Below are 13,804 nucleotides of genomic sequence, written 5' to 3' on the forward strand. Positions count from 1 at the left end.
AAATAAATATCAAGAACAAATGAAGAAGAGACCTTGAAATTGAGTCCATAGTTCAGTGATGGGACAAAAGAAGTTGAGTGAAGTTATCCCCTCTGGTTCAAGAGCCTGTTGGTTAAGGGGTAATAACTGTTCAGAATCAGAATCAGGTTTAATATCACCGGCATATGTCATAAAATTCGTTAACCATATTCTTTCCTTTGATTCTTTCAATAAATTGTGTGTTACATAAGCTAAGTGGTATGCTTAGAGAAGAATGGTTTAGGCTATTTTTTCTCATTTCACATAGGCAGAGATTTCTGGCTTTAATTAAACAGCTATCTCAGAGGCTGTCTTGCTTGCTAATTGTAAGCATTCAATTGTTGTATACGAGGAGACCCAAGCATATCTGAATGCTATTGCAAGACAGGCTATTGTGCATTTTTCTTAATAAACCTAAAATAATGGACTATTTTCCTTTTCAATATATATATCTTGTCTGGCTGAATGCCTACAAGTCATCAATCTCAAAATTGCTTTTCACCATTATTTTGCCAGAATAATGTTCTAAATTTTATTCTTCTATGAATTGATTCAAATAATGTGACTCTTGCCATTTGAAATGTTTAATTCAGTTTATGTAAGATTCACATTTGGATTCACCTGAATGAAGCCACTGGGTACATTGTGTTCTTTTTGCCTACAAGAAAGCCGCAATTACACATTTTTTATTTTCCACAGGCCACGTGTTGATGCATTTTTAGAAAGGGGTACTCTATAGTCAAAGAGGGCAGAACAAACTGCCTGCAGTCACCCCTTTGATTGTATCCTGGATTCAAAACATTTTTAAGTGGTCTGCGCTCTGGGGAGTGTGATCCTGTTTGAAAATAGTAAAGAAAAATTAATAAGGTTTTCAATTGCACACCCCTCCTCTGTTGTTTGACTTCCTCCAGGTACTTTAAAAAAAAATTTATACCACCAGGAGAATTCAGATGCAAGCTGTTGACAAAGTGTTTTGGGAAAATCATTTGATTGAGTGGCCAAATCTGGCCATATTCTGAATTCTTCACATCCCAAAAAAACACGATTAGTCTTTCTGCACAGATCTTCATCACTGGCGTCCAGTGCAAAGTGGCATAGCAGTTAACACAATTGCTTTACAGCGCCAGCAATCATTGATTGGGGTTCAGTTCTGTCTCTGCCTGTAACGCATTTGTACACTCTTCCTGTGATGGTGTGCAATGCCTCTCAGGTGCTCCGGTTTCCTCCGCAGAACCAATGCAGAATGGCAGTGACCGATACAGTTTGGTACCATCAGCATTGCAGGAGTGGCCAGTCAACATTGAACTCAATGTAGGACTGCCTTAGGGACTCCAGCTCCAAATTTTTCCCTTGGGGTTTACTCCCAAATCCTTCTTACATTATGAAGTTATGGCTGCCGTTATATCCTATCCCCTGCCTATCCTTCCTCACCAGTGTCTCTACACATAACATCCATCTTTACACCATCTGCTCCTTCATGTGATCTACCACTCTGGTTCCCATACCCCTGCTAGCATAATTTAAACTCTTCCCCACAACTCTAGTAAATCTGACCTCAAGGACATTGATCCTGCTCAAATTCAGGGGTAACCCATCCCTTTTATACAGGACATACTTTCCCCAGAAGAGATCCCAATAGTCTCCAAGTCTGAAACTCTACCGCCTGCACCAATTCCTGAGCAACACATTCATCTGCTTTGTCGTCCTATTCTCACCTTCACTACCACATGGCACAGGTAGCAACCCTGAGATTACTACCTTGAGCTTCTGCATTTTAAACATGCTTCCTAGCTCTGTATATTCACACTTCAGAACCTCATCCCTTCTCCTAGCTATACTATTAGTATCAATATGTATCACAATTTCTGGCTGTTCTCCATCCCCTTAAGAATTCAAAAGAATAAATGCTCTACTCAATAGAATTCTAATTTTGTCACAGAACACTGCACTTAGAGTTAATTGTATCCATGTGATATATATCAATTAGCATTAATTGTGTTCAGGTGGTGTTTATCAATTGATGACTCTTCACCATCATTTTATACCACAGAGGCTCAGAAAGAGAATAGATTGAGATGAAGATGAGGAGACATTGTTTATTATGACAGGGGAGTTCAGTAATATAGGCAAGGTAGGTATTATGGATTCTTGCTTATCCACATAGATGGTTTAAAAGAACCATTGATATGTTGTACAAGTGTTTCTGCTTATGCTTCAAAGTTTCAGGTGACTATTAAGGAAAGAATTATCAGACCAAGTATCAGCATTTGCATCTGAGATAGTTACTATCATTTTAGCCTTAGAATTGTTTGAGAAATACACCCTGATTATGTACTTCTGTGCTGTGATTCATTCTTGATCTTGGCATTTATTAAAAAAGGTATATCAAATTGTAGGCTAGACTTTCTTCTTGAGATTGGACAACAAACTGTTGAGGGTGTAGGATCTATGTTTATTTATCCATTTCTTACGGGTGTCTGCCCATGTTGGGGTTGAAGGAAGAAAGATGACAGATATTCTAGCCAAACATCTCCTAAAATTAAAGGTGTAAATTTGAACAAATTTGGATAAAAATTTGCCCTTTGTATAAAGGGCAGGTGAAAGTCACAATTAAAAACTCTATTCAGTCACTGTAGAAACAAGGTTGGGTTAAGGAAAAGAAAGCATAGCACTTACATAAAATACAGAGGATGGTGGGATGGGTATAACTGGTAGATGGTAATAAAAGGAGAGAAGAAGTTATACTTGACTGTTTATGTATTGGATGTACTAGGTTGAATAATTTCTTGTTTGGATTAATATACATTATATGGGCATTTGTAGGGAGTACATTTGTCAAGAAATGGTGCAGCATAAATTGTTTGAATGCAGTTCCAATGAAGTGCAAATTACTAAGTCGAGATGTTTGGGGACAGACACTGATTAATATGGATAGATTCTTAGGATATCACTGCCAATGTAACATATGTAAGTGTGCATCAGACTTTTTAAGCATTAGATATTATTTGATTTTTTTTTGGGAGGAGGAATTTAGTGGGTATATTTCCTGTCCCTTTGCTTCACACACCATCTCAGTCGGTGGTAGTAATGCACCTTATTAAAGATTCAAGATGCAAAGTACATTTTTAATGAAGTATGTATACAACTCTGAGATTTGTCTTGCTGCAGGCAAAGTTCAAAGTTAATTTATTACCAAAGTACATATGTATCTCCATAAATGACCTGGATTCATTTTCTTGTGTGTACTCAGTGTTTATAGAATAATAACCATAACAGAATCAATGAAAGACCACACCAACTTAGGCATTCAACCAGTGTATAGAAGATAAACTGCAAATGTAAAAAAAAAAAAAATACTTACTTTTTACTAACATTTATGCTACTGGTGTTTAGGGCTGCAATGAAGGTCCTCCATCTCTGGTGATCTTCAGGGCTTCCTTCAATATTCAGTAGCTTCCTTTCAGTTTTCACTACAGTCCATCATACAAATCCTGGGTGGAGACTCAGAAATACAATCCCATTCAGATGTAGAAGAGTTCTTCATTCTGATCCTTTAACAGGATTGCTCATCCTGAGCTGAACCCCCAAATTTGGAGGACCAGTGGACTACTCTTAGTCTGGCTTCTACCCTTTGACCTGTTTGGCATGGGTGACCCTACCAAGAGCCAAAGCATAAAGCCGTGACTTTAGCCAACATAGCTCTCCAGGTTGTTGAGCCACACAGGTCCTCCAAACAGAATAACAAGGTTGTGGTCCTCTTGGAGGATAAATAGATAAGCAAACAATAAATATCGAGAACATCAGATGAAGAATCCTTGAATGTGTGTCCAATTGTTGTGAGAGCATTTCAACGATGGGGCAAGCAAAGCCTGTTTCAAGCAGAGTTATTCACTTCAGTACCAAAAACTGCTGAAGTGAGAGGTTAAAGATCTCTTGGTGAACATGCCAACCAGTTGATCAGCACAAATCTTTAGTACTTGCCAGGTATGCTGGGCTGGATGCTTTTTGTAGGTTCACCCTCCTGAAGGCTGCTTGCACGTCAGCCTTGGAGACTGAAATCATAGGATCATCGAAGGATGTGGGAGGTTGTGATGGTTGCTCCATGTATTGATGATCAATGTGAGTATAGAAGGCATTGAGCACATCTGGAAGTGAAACTTTGTCACCTATGTCACTTGATTTAACTTTAGAAGAGGAGATTTTGTTCAAGCCCTCCCACAACTGTAAACCATCCTTCGTTGATTCAAGTTTAGTCTGGAATTGCCACTTTGCCCGTGAGATTGCTATCTGGAGATCATACCTGGACTTGTATCTTTTCTGGTCACCGGACTTGAATGCCTGATCTGGCCCTTGCAGATGTAATTGTTCTTCCAGGACATCTGGTTGGAGAAGACTTTGAATGATATTGTGGGAACATACTCTTCCATGGCTATTTTAGCAGACTTTGACAACCATGGTGTATTTATTCAGATCCACAGATGAGTCCCTGAACAAGGCCCAGTCCACCGACTTGAAGCAATCCTATAGCCACTCCTCTACCTCTTGAGACCACCCCTTTGTTGTCCTCATCTCTGGAGCTTTTCTCTTTCACCTCTTTATAGGAGCTTTTATGCAGGTAGGAGAAGGGCAGCTAAGTGATCTAATTTACCGAAATGCAGTCTAGACATGGAGTGGTAGGCACTCTTTATCTTAGTATCACAGCGTTCTAGTGTGTTTGGACCTCTGGTGCCTCACATTTTATGTTGGTAGTAATTTGGCAGGGGCTGCCTCAAAACAAGGAAACACCAGGGAACTTGTTCAAGAAAACATTAAATACCCACTGTGTGGGGGGGAAAAAGATCAAATTGTGAAAATGGCAGAAAGTGAAAGAACATAGAATATCAAACATCAAACCAGCAGTCTGGTAGTATTCAGTTTGGCTTAATTCAGCGCCAAACTGCTGGCTCACTGCAGGTTGCAGAGTCATTCTTTGCCAAAGCGCCCCGGACTGCATCGATCGCTCCAATCAAACCACTCAAAGTCAGCAAAAGTAGGTAACCAGAATCCAGGAACACATGCAACACAAACTTAAAGTCCTCCAAAACAAGTTCACAGCTTCACCGCTCAATCATTGCAACATTAATCGGAACACTCTTGCACTCTCCTCTGAGAGTAGCTAGGAGAGGATGACTGGTCAAACACAGGCAGAAGGTGCTGAACACCTGCCTATCCACTGCTCTCACCCTTGTTGACTTCAATCTCACTCAAGTGGTGAGAAGCAATGGAGTTGACCATTGGCTCACACTGCGTCTCCAGATTTTCAGCCCTCCTGGCTACACACTGCATTCTAATCCTCATCTTTGTGCAGATGACACAAAGCTGGGAGGCAGTGTGAAATATGAGGAGGATGTTAGGAGAATGCAGGGTGACTTGGACAGGTTCAGTGAGTGAGCAGATACATGGCAGATGCAGTTTAATGTGGATAAATGTGAGGTTATCCACTTTGATGGCAAGAACAGGAAGGCAGATTACTATCTGAATTATGTCAAGTTAGGAAAGGGGGAAGTGCGATGAGATCCAGGTGTTCATCAGTCACTGAAAGTAAGCATGCAGGTACAGCAGACAGTGAAGAAAACTAATGGCATGTTGGCCTTCATAACAAGGGGAGTTGAGTAGAGGAGCAAAGAGGTCCTTCTGCAGTTGTACAGGGCCCTAGTGAGACCACACCTGGAGTATTGTGTGCAGTTTTGGTCTCCAAATTTGAGGAAGGATGTTCTTGCTATTGAGGGAGTGCAGTGCAGGTTCACAAGTTGATTCCCAGAATGGCTAGAGAGTCATATGTTGAAAGATTGAAAGATTAGAGGCAGGAAACATATTCCCAATGTTGGGGGAGTCCAGAACCAGAGGCTTCAGTTTAAGAATAAGGGGTAGGTCATTTAGAATGGAGTTCAGGAAGAACTTTTTCACCCAGAGAGTTGTGGATCTATGGAATGCTCTGCCTCAGAAGGAAGTGGAGGCCAATTCTCTGGATGCTTTCAAGAAAGAGTTAGATAGAGCTCTTAAAGATAGTGGAGTCAAGGGATATGGGGAGAGGGCAGGAACGGGGTACTGATTGTGGATGATCGGCCATGATCACATTGAATGGAGGTGCTGGCTCAAAGGGTTGAATGGCCTACTCCTGCACCTATTTTCTATTGTCTATTGTCACCAAACTCCCTCAGAAACAGCAAAGCACTAAATCACTCGGACAGCCCAAAAACACATCATCAAAATGTAAATCACAGGTTTGAATCGTGTGCGTGCGTGTCCTCCGTCGACCATGGGTACTGGATCTCTGGTAGTCACTGGCAATGGCTTCTCCAGGGTGCAAGCCAGGGCAGAGTTGATATGGAGATCTGTCTGCTGCCCATGCAGTGGGACCCCCCTCTCCATGCTGACGACAGGTCCAAAGGAATGACGTAAGTCGATACAGTTTGGTGCCAGCAGCGTCGCAGGAGTTGCCGTGCCGATGCTGGGTACAGCAGTCAGCCGCCTTCGGGACGCTGACTCCAGATTTTTAATGGGGGGTTTTTTCCCAAAGCCTTTCCCGTGAGCGGGTATAACCACAAGGCAGCGGAGATTTGAAATTGGAGTTTTCTCTCTCCTAGATGAGCTACCATCCATAGTTAATGAGCCCTATTTGCCCCGAGCAAGTGGTTTTAAGGCACCAGTGGCCTGTCTTTGCCCCTCCTCCTGTCAGTGAGAACTGCTCCACCGGGCATAAGAACTATGCCACACGTGAAGGCCAGGAGTTGGATTTGGTTGTGAGAGGCTGTTTGAGATGCACACCATGAAGAGCATTTGTTTAACAGTGGGAGCTTGCCCCCACCACCACTCCTCATCTATGACTACCTTTGTAGAAGAATCATATTTGAAAGAAGAGGAAGTAAAAGAAGTAATCTGCAAACTCCATTAAACTTCACAAGAAGAAATTATTTTGTGATGTTTTTTGTTTGTAGTCAAAAAATTGGCACAATTAATTAGATTTTGCAATTCTTCTTTTGTTATTAGGCTATCCGAGTTGTACTCCAAAAGACCAAAAGACCATGACATAGGAGCAGAATTAGGACATTTGGCCCATTGAGACTGCTCCACCATTGAATCATGGCTGATTCTTTATTCCCCTCTTCAGCCCTACTCCCTGGATTTCTCCCTGTAACCTTTGATGCCATGTCCAATGAAGAACCTATCAATCTCTGCCTTAAATACACCCAATGATCTGGCCTCCACAACTGCCTGTGGTAATAAATTCCACAAATTCACCACCACCTGGCTAAAGAAATTTCTCTACATTTTGTTTCAAAAGGACACTCCTCTATCCTGAGGTTGTGCCCTCTCGTCCTAGACTCTCCCACCATGGGAAACATCCTTTCCACATCTGCTCTGTCTACGCCTTCCAACATTCGAAAGATTTCAATGAGATCCCCCCCTCATCCTTTTAAATTCCAATGAGTACAGACCCATGGCTATCAAATGTTCCTTGTATGATAACCTGTTAATTTCTGGAATAATCCTTGTGAACCTCTCTTGAACCATCTCCAATGCCACATCTTTTCTTGGATGAGGAGCCCAAACTGTTCACAATATTCAAGGTGAGGCCTCACCACTGCCTTATAAAGCCTCAACATCACATCCCTGCAGTGACATGTGATACCTGTGTTAACAGCCAACAAAATCTGAGGGTGTGCTGGTGGAAAGATGCCGCCAAGCTGTGATGTCCATTGAGTTTGTGGCTCAGACTTAGTTTCTTAGGGTTATAGGGTTTTTTGGGAGAGCATGGGAAGTTAGGGATCAGATTAAGGGTAGGGACAGGGATGAGTGGAGCAAGAGGCAGGGGCAGCAAATAAAGAGATAGTGGAAGGAGTAAGAGGTGGGAGCTTTGGTCAGAGCATACAGAGGCCAGTGATCTCCAAGGTTGGAGGTCCGAGGTTTTTATTTCACCTTAAACCTATTGTATACTTTAGTTTTTTTCTACCTTGTGTAAAAGACTGTGACTAATCATGCCCTTATGATTTTACAATCATCTATACAATTATTCCTTAGCCTCCTGTGCTGTAGAGAAGACAGTTTCAGCCTATCCAGTCTCCTTGTAGCTCAGTCCTGGCAACAACATTGTGGGATTGTTAAATATAACACCTGCAATTTTCATGGTCCTTTTTTGTTTGGTCCTTATTCCTGTATTTTAGTATAGGTGCTAGCTTGGAGCGGGAATTAGGAGTAAGCCTATAAAGAAATATTGCAAGAACTCTGCAGTATGACTTCTGACACATTGTTGTAACAGCTACTGTTGCTGGAATGTTTACTGCCTCTAATAAAGCAAATTTGATGACAGCAGTAATCTTGTTACTTTAGTGAGCAATCATAGAGTCATAGAATGCTACAACACGGAAAAAGGCCCTTTGGTCCATCTAGTCTATGCCAACCTTGTCTTCTGCCTAGTCCCATCTACATGCATTTGGTCCATAGTTTCTATACTCTCCCACCCATGCACCTATCTAAACTTCTCTTTTCTCCCCACTGAGGTTGGATGAGACTAGAACTACTAGAGGATATAAGTTAAGGGCAAAATATTTGAAGAGTGCCTGAGAGGGAGCTACTTCACTCGGAGGGTGATGTAAGTGCAGAAGAAGCTGCTGGTGAAAATAGTGGTGCAGGTTTGATTGCAACATTCAAGAGAAGTTTGGATAAGTACATTGATGGGAAGTGTAAGGAGGGCTGTGGTCCAGGTGTGGATTAATGGACCAGACAGGGTAATAGTTAAACATGGATTAGATATGCCAAAGGCCCTATTTCTATGCTGTAGTGCTCTATGATTCTAAACGTCACAGGTGAACTCTCCTCTACCGCTTCCGTTGGCAGCTCATCCCTCACTTGCACCAATCTTACATCACGGTAGATACAACATGGCAGGAGGGAAGGGAATTTCATGTAAATCCCGAAGGGTACCGGGTTTGGATCTGTTTGATGTTGAGTTCTAAGATGGGCATAATTGGAGGAAAATGAAATTGCCCTGAATTTGGAAAAGCCTTGTCACCCCATTTCCTACTGCTGGGAAAACCTTCTGAATAAAGTTTAATTGGATCAATCTGCATGCTCCACTTCCATAATCAATATTCAACATCCAGCCACCTGCTTGGACCAGGAATGTGATAGTAGCTGTAGATGAGAATGGAAGGAAAACATGGCCTCCAGGGTTTCCATTTTGTTCAACAAGTCCGCAATAAGGCAATTGATCACCTGTGGGAGGCCGATATTACTTTTGGAAAAAGATAACATCTCTGGTAACTGATCATGACATCAAAGGAATGTACATATACATTCATATAAATGAAGTGGCAGAAACATTAATTTTAATGAACTTTCATTTGCAGAGTGGTTGACTCTGCCTTGGCCCTTGTGGCTATGTCGTTATGTGATGTGAAAATGAATGAGTCTGAGTCTGGTGTAGATTAAACTGACAGATTTAGGGCTAGATCCAATCTGGCAAATGTAAGTCACTTCAGAGAAACACATAGAGCATGTTTTCACAGTTCTCCTTTTAATCATTTCTGATTGCCTGGTCTCTTCCAAGTGCCCCCGAGATAATAGTAAACCAATAGAGGCGCGGTGTTAGCACAGCGCTTTGCAGTGCCAGTGACCAAGTTCAATTCTCGCCACTGCCTGTAAGGAATTTGTACGTTCTCCTCGTGACCCCATGGGTTTCCTCCGGGTGCTCTGGTTTCCTCCCAAAGACTTACCAGTTGGTAGGTTAATTGGTCATTGTAAATTGTCCAGTGATTAGGCTTAGATTATATTAGGGGATTTCTGTGCAGCATAGAATGAAGGGCTGGAAGGGCCTGGTCCTCACTATATTTCAATAGATAAACAAAAGTAACTTTTAGACCAGTACAATTGGTTTGGTGAAGGTCACTGTTTAGGAACAGTGATGAAGGAATGCTGAATGTCACAATTTATTTAGTGATACAGAGCGGAAGAGGCCCTTCTGGACAATGAGCCGCACTACCCAGTAACCGATCTATTAGTTGTTGTTCAGTCGTCAAGTCAAGTCTGACTCTTCGTCACCTTATTGTCATCTTCCTGTCAGTTTGAACCATTCTTGCCATTCTCTTCTGCCTCTCTCAATAACAAGGCATTTTCGTTCACAGAACTGCGATTCATGGATGTTCTTTGGTCTTTCGCACCATCTTCTGTAAACTCTAAAGATCCAGAAGGTTAGCAGCTTCTGTGATGCTCATTCTAATTACTTTGGCACCAACTATCCCCCCACAGTCAAAGTCACTTGGATAACATTTCTTCCTCTTTCTGATGTTTATTCAGAAAAAGAGCTGAACCTCTTCACCATGTCTGCATGGTTTTATGCATTGAGTTGCTGCCATATGGCTGAAGGAAGACCATGGTTGGGAATTTAACATTGAAGGATACACATTGAATCAAAAGGGCAGGCAGGTGGGCAGAATGGAGTGGGGTTAGCCCCTGGGAGTGGGTCCACCATTGCAAGGAATCAAAGCCTGAATGTAACTCCAAGTCGGGGTACTCAACAGAACCCTGTCCCCGAAAAGGAAAAGGAGAGGCAGCAAAGGTGGAAATTTAGTTGTTTTTAGCTGTTTTCATTCATAAACATGGAGTCGCAATTTAGTGCCTTTGTAATTCCTCGCCTGCCAACTTAATAAATTCTCCTGCCTTTCCCCCATCAGCTTCGATGCTCTGAATAATCAAGAACTGATCAGCCTCTGCTTTAAATATACTCCATGCCTTAGCCTCCACACCCACCTGCGGCAATGAATTTCACAGATTCCCTAACCTCTGGTTAAAGAAATTCCTCCTCATGTCTCTTCCAAATGGATGTCCCTAATGAGAAAACAGTCTATAGTTTAATTTTTTCTGCCAAAGTGCATAACCATATGCTTCCCTACACCATATTCTATCTGCCACTTCTTTGCCCATTCTCTGAATCAGTCTAAGTCTTTCTGCAGACTCTCTGCTTCCTCAACACTATTTGTCCCTCCACCTATCTTCATATCATATGCAAACATGCCCACAAAGCCATCAATTCTGTCATCCAAATCATTGATGTGTAACACAAGAAGAAGCTGTCCCAACACCAAACTCTGCAGAAGTCGCTGGCAGCCAACCAGAAAGGCCCCCCCTTGATGGACACTGCCTTTCTGAGATACCGCTCTTCGAAGATGTCCTGGGGACTTTGTATGCTAGATGAAGCTGACTAAATTTATGACCCTCTGCAGCTTCTTTCAGTCCTGTGCAGTAACCCCACCCATACCTAATAGTGATACAGCCTGTCAGAATTCTCTCTTATGCCTCCTTCCATTCTGAAAGAGTGGGGTGATGTTTGCAATTTTACAGTCCTCCAGAACCATTGCAGAAATTAATGAGTCTTGAAAGGTCATTACTATTGCTTCCACAATCTCTTCAACTGCCTTTTTCAAAACCTACTTTGTTGTCCTTCTTGCCCTGGTGACTTAACTACCTTCAGACCTTCCTGCTCCACAAACAACTTTTCCTTAGTAATAGCAACTACACTCACTTCTGCCCCTGACACTCGAAGTTCTAGCATACTGCTAGTACCTTCCACAGTAAGGATTGACACAAAATATTTAGGTTTGTCCGCCATTTCTTTGTCCCCATTAATAGTTCCCCAGCATTATTTTCAATAAACAAATATCCAGTCTTGTCTCTCTTTTACTCTTTATATATTTAAAATCAAAACTTTTGGTATCCTCATAGAGTGATAGAATCATAGAAAAGTATGGCACTGGGCAGGCCCCTTGGCCCATCCAGTTCATGCCCAACCATTTAAGCTGCCTGCTGTCATTGACCTGCACAAGGACCATAGCCCTCCATACCCCTATCACCAATGTACTTACCTAAGCTTCTCTTAATTATTGAAATCAAGCTTGCATGTACCACTTGTGTTGGTAGCTCATTCCATACTCTCATAACCCTCTGAGAGAACAAGTTTCTTTTCACATTCTGCTTAAACTTTTCACCTTTTGCCCTTAACCCATGGCCTCTATTGGGAGTCCTACTGAAAACTCAGTGGGGGAAAAAGAGCCTGTTTGCATTTACCCTATCTATACCCCTCATAATTTAGTATATCGCCATCAAATCTCCTCTTAATCTTCTATCCACCAAACATTAAAGTCCTAACCGATTCAACCTTTCCTTATAACTCAGGTCCTCCAGTCCTAGCAACATCCTTGTAAATTTTCGCTGTACTCTTTCAACCTTATTTATACCTTTCCTGTAGCTAGATGACCAAAACTGCATTAAGTACTCCAAATTAAATCTCACTGAAGTCTTATACAAATTCAACATAACATGCCATCTCCTGTACTCAATACTTTGATTTGTGAAGGCCTGTATGCTAAAAGCTTTCTTTATGACCCTATCTATCTGTTATATTCATATTTCATCTTTTCTCTCCTTATGGCTTTTTTAATTGTCTTCTGTTGGTTTTTAAAAGCTTTCTAATCCTCTTAATTTCCCAATAGTTTTTGCTATATTGTATGTCCTCTTTTTCTTTTGTGCTGTTTTTGACTTCCCTTGTTAGTCAAGGTTGCCTCATCCAGCCTTTAGAATAATTCTTCCTCTTTGGATGTGTATATACTGTGCCTTCCAAATTACTCCCAGAGACCTCAGCCATTACTGTTCTGCTATCATCCCTGCTAGTGACCCCTTGCAATCAACTTTGGCTAGCTCCTCTCTCATGCCTCTGTAATTCCCTTTACTCCACTGTAATGCAGATTCATCTGATTTTTACTTATCAAACTACAGGGTGAATATCAGATTATGATTACTGCTTCCTAAGGGTTTTTTTTACCTTAAGCTCTCAAAGCAAATTTGCTTCATTACACAAAACCAAATCCAAGTTGCCTTTCTCATAGTGGGCTTGATCACAAGCTTCTCTAAAAAGCCACTATGTTGACATTCGACACATTCACTCTCTTGGGATCCAGCATCAACCTGATTATCCTAATGTACCTGCATATTGAAATCACAGAATTGCCCTTTTTACATGCCTTTTCTATCTCCCTTTGTCATTTGTATCCCACATCCAAGTAAATTTCAAGAGGTCCAGGTATGATCTTCAAAAAAAAACATCTCATGGTTGGAGTGACAGTTCCGAGCTAAACTTGAATCAATGAAGGATGCCTGACTGTTATGGCATGGCTTGAATCCTATTACCTCTTATAAAGTGAAATCAAGTGACATAGGCAATGGCAGGTTCTAGATGAGCTCAATGCCTTCTATGCTTCCTCTGCCCATAAAGTACATGGAGGAATCATTACAAACAGCCACAGCCCCCAACAATCCTATGATTTCAGTCACTGAGGCCAGCATGAGAGCAGCCTTCAGGAGGGTCAACCCACAAAAAGCATCCGGGCCAGATGGCATACCAGGCCAAGTAGTAAAGGACTGTGCTGATCAACTGGCCACAGTGTTTATTGAGATCTTTAACCTCTCACTTTGGCAGTTGGAGATGCTCACATGTGTGGGGTGTTTGGGGGTTTGGTGCTACTGTCACTTCTGTGAACGAGAAGGTCGGGAATTGTTATTGTGGCTTTTTTTGGCTGCAGTGGGGTGGGGGAGGTGTATTTTGGGGTCTGCGAGTTTTGTTTCTTTATCATGCTGGTTGTGGGGTGAGAGTTGATGTCTTTTCTTTCATCAGCACCCATGGTCTTCTGTATTTAATAGCTATCTGGAGCAGACAAATCTGAGTTGTGTTGTTCATTCATACTTGGACAATAAA

This window comes from Hypanus sabinus, chromosome 4 (genome assembly GCF_030144855.1).
Source record: "Hypanus sabinus isolate sHypSab1 chromosome 4, sHypSab1.hap1, whole genome shotgun sequence".
NCBI classification, from domain to species: Eukaryota; Metazoa; Chordata; class Chondrichthyes; order Myliobatiformes; family Dasyatidae; genus Hypanus; species Hypanus sabinus.